This window comes from Tupaia chinensis, unplaced genomic scaffold, assembly GCF_000334495.1.
Source record: "Tupaia chinensis unplaced genomic scaffold, TupChi_1.0 Scaffold000612_1, whole genome shotgun sequence".
NCBI classification, from domain to species: Eukaryota; Metazoa; Chordata; class Mammalia; order Scandentia; family Tupaiidae; genus Tupaia; species Tupaia belangeri.
In genome coordinates, this window is record NW_006160131.1 from 1,020,151 (window position 1) to 1,023,263 (window position 3,113).

Here is a 3,113-nt window from a genome sequence, read left to right on the forward strand (position 1 = left end):
GTGGGGAGGTGCGTGCGCGCGAGGCCTGGGGCCGGGAGGGGCCGCGCCTCGCACCGCGGACGCTGCAGTTCTCGGCCCCCAGGCAGATGGCCCTCTCGTGCCACGGCGGTCCGGCTCCCCAGGGAGCGCGCACCTCGCCCCTGCGGGCCAAGTATCGGGACCCCGGCGGATCCACGCGGGGAGTGTGGGCTGCAGGGTCGGCGGGGCCAAGCCTGCGGGCGCAGCCCAGACCTGGGGCTCTCTGTTCCGGGGCGTCCGAGATCTCGGGGCCTGCACGCAGCTCCCAGGCCCAGTTGCTCCGACCTTGCGCGTCCCTGGCGCGTCCAGGTCACAAAGACAACGGAAGGGCAGTTCGGGGAATCTTAGCGGGGCTGACCCCACGATTCCAGTCCCCCCAGGCCTTTCCCCCAGTCCAGACCCCGTTGCCCCCTGGGCTTGCTCCCCAGCCACAACCTCACCTTGGGAACTGCTTGGCCCCTAGGGCGCTAAACACATTCTCACAGTTCCGAGAAAGCCACAATCAGACCGGCATAAAAATTCCGCCTCCTCCAGAAAGCCTTCTGTGATTAGTTTTAAAGTTAACTCCATCTCAAAGCTGAGGGCGCCGCCCTCGAGGCCCACGTGACTACCGTTCCTCCCAGGGCTTAGAAAATGCGTAGTTATTGCGCTAGCAGGGTGTATACCCTCGGCCCTCTGTTAACCGAAAGCCCACCTGGGAGAAAAGCCGCTTTGGGCGTTGCCCTGGACCGCCTCAGTGCTGGGTGAGCCGAACTCCATCCTCCCCGCGCCGGTCCAGCAGCTGCGACCTCGAGATGGTCCCGAAGGCCCACAGTACAGGGCCAGCGGGAGGCTCAGGGTGGACAGGCGCTCGCCCACTGTGGGGCAGCGCTGGGGTGCTGGCCTGCCCAGATGGCGCGTGGGCTGTCAGAGGGAGCACCCCAGGAGCCTGCCGCTGGGAGACAGCTGAGACCTGGGATGGGAGGCTCCCTCTGTGAGGCCCCTGAAGAGTCCGGGTACAGTCAGCTTGGCAGTTTTCCAAGTGCCAGGACCACAGAGAGAGCAGGATTTACACTTGGCCCATGCCTGCTGGGCCCAGTCCTCTGCTCTGCTGAAAAGTCTCCCTAACCCCACCTGGCAACCGGGAAGGCCTCGCTGGCCCCTTCACACCCAGTAGTGATGCAGTCAATTACCCCTCTGCAAAGTGGCCCCAAGCAGCAAGTCTCCCCCCTTCTGCTCCTCCCACCAGCGGTCCAGAGCTTGGAAGCTGCCACCGTAGGCCCTGAACAAGTCACTGAGGAGCCACCATCTCAGTGTCCTCCCGGGACCAGGGCGCAGGGCCTGCGGGCCCCTAGAAGGGCAGTGTCCAGGTGTACACCCGGCCCAGGGCTCAGCCCGGAAGAGTGCAGACAGCCCTGCTGGACTGGCAGCCATTTCCTGCAGGCCCGGCAGAAAGCTGGGTGCCGGGAGTAGGAGGGGCCTGTGATGACTCTGGGGAACCCCAAGCCTCAGGAAAGGACAGTGGAGTCAAGGCACTGAGGTGTGCAGAGGACAGAGGAAGCTTCCTCCCAAAGCTGACTCCTGGACAGGCCTCCTGTAGGGACCATCCCTCCTCTCCCACCTTCCTGGCCCCTGGAGGAGGGGTGGGGGCAAAGATGGCTAAGGAGGAGCTGGTTGGCTGCCCACAGGTGTGGGGGAGCACACTGGAGCCCAGGGCAGCCTCCCAGGCTTCCCTGGGGTGACCCCGAGAGCCCTCTCTGCCCCCCTAGAGCAGAACTTGCCTTCACTCCAGGCACTTCTCTTGAGCCTCAGAGCCCAGGCCTGGCCAAGCATTGCACTCATGCCAGCACTGGGCTGAGGACACCCACAGGGCGTGTCCCCACCACACTGACTCCTTGAGTGGGGAAGGGACAGGGCTATGTCCCTGCAGGGCCCTGGGGTATAGGCTCAGTTACTCACTGACCCCATGCAGGGACCTTCTCTGGGCCTGTACCCCCACCTTTAAGACAGTAAGAGTCGGTATACCTGCTGAGTCTGTGCTGCACTAGATTCCATGCTGGGCCCTGGGCACACAGCTCCTTTAACCCTTCACCAGCCCTGTGAAAACCTGAGGTCCAGGCCTGGCGTGACGGTTACCAGTGCTGGATCTCACATGGTCAACTGCATGGTTCGAATCCCAGCCCCAACAGCTGGAAAAAAACATGGGGTGTGTGCCCAAAATCCGGAGAGAATAGAGGGGAAGGGACTGCAGCAGGGCCACCTCTCCACCTTGGGAACACTTTCTCAGCCACATGCCCAGCCCAGAATGCACCGTCAGGCAAATTTAGTATGTCCAAGAGCTCAGGCCCATAGTTGAGATCTCAGAGCTTTGGCCTCACCTGGTGTGATGGCCTCACACCACTGGTTCTGGCCTGCATGCCCTACGGACACTGGAAAGCCCAGCAGGAGTGCGGCACAGTCAGGCCAGATGTCCTAGCCTGGGTCCCCTCCCCTGCAGAGTATGGCTATGGCAGTACCGAGTGTGCGGAGGCGCATACCCCTGGCACGCTGGCTAGTGCACAGTGACCTCTTAGAATGCTACTTTGTCACTAAGTCAGCGGACGTTTACTGAGCTCCCCTCCCAGCCTTTTGGGGAATGTGCGCAGGTCAGCGTGTGTGCCAGGAAGATGGTGACAGTGAGGGACACAACAGAGGCTGGCCGTGCAGGGCCTTACTGATCAAGCTCTATGTGAAAGGCAGTAGGGAGCCACACTGGCTAAGGAGCAGGAGGATGACACGGGTACATCTGGCTGGACGACGTTCTATTATGTGGATACGTCAGTGTTTGCATCACTGCTTTCTCCCGGAAACACAACCCAGTGAATGCCTGCCTCCAGAATTTGCCAGAATTGTCTCGTTCGAACAGCAGTTGTGGTTTACTCTCCTCTGGGCCAAGGACCCTCCCACTCTCACTTTTAACCCTATGAGACGGTCTCTGTCGCCATCCCATCTTCTAGGCAGGAAGCATGACCTCCCAGAAACGACTCCCAACATCCAGTTCAGGCTCTGTTCCCACTGGACGGAGCAGCTAGTTTGGGGCTACTGAACCCAGTCCTGGGAGCCCCTGGGGCCATAGG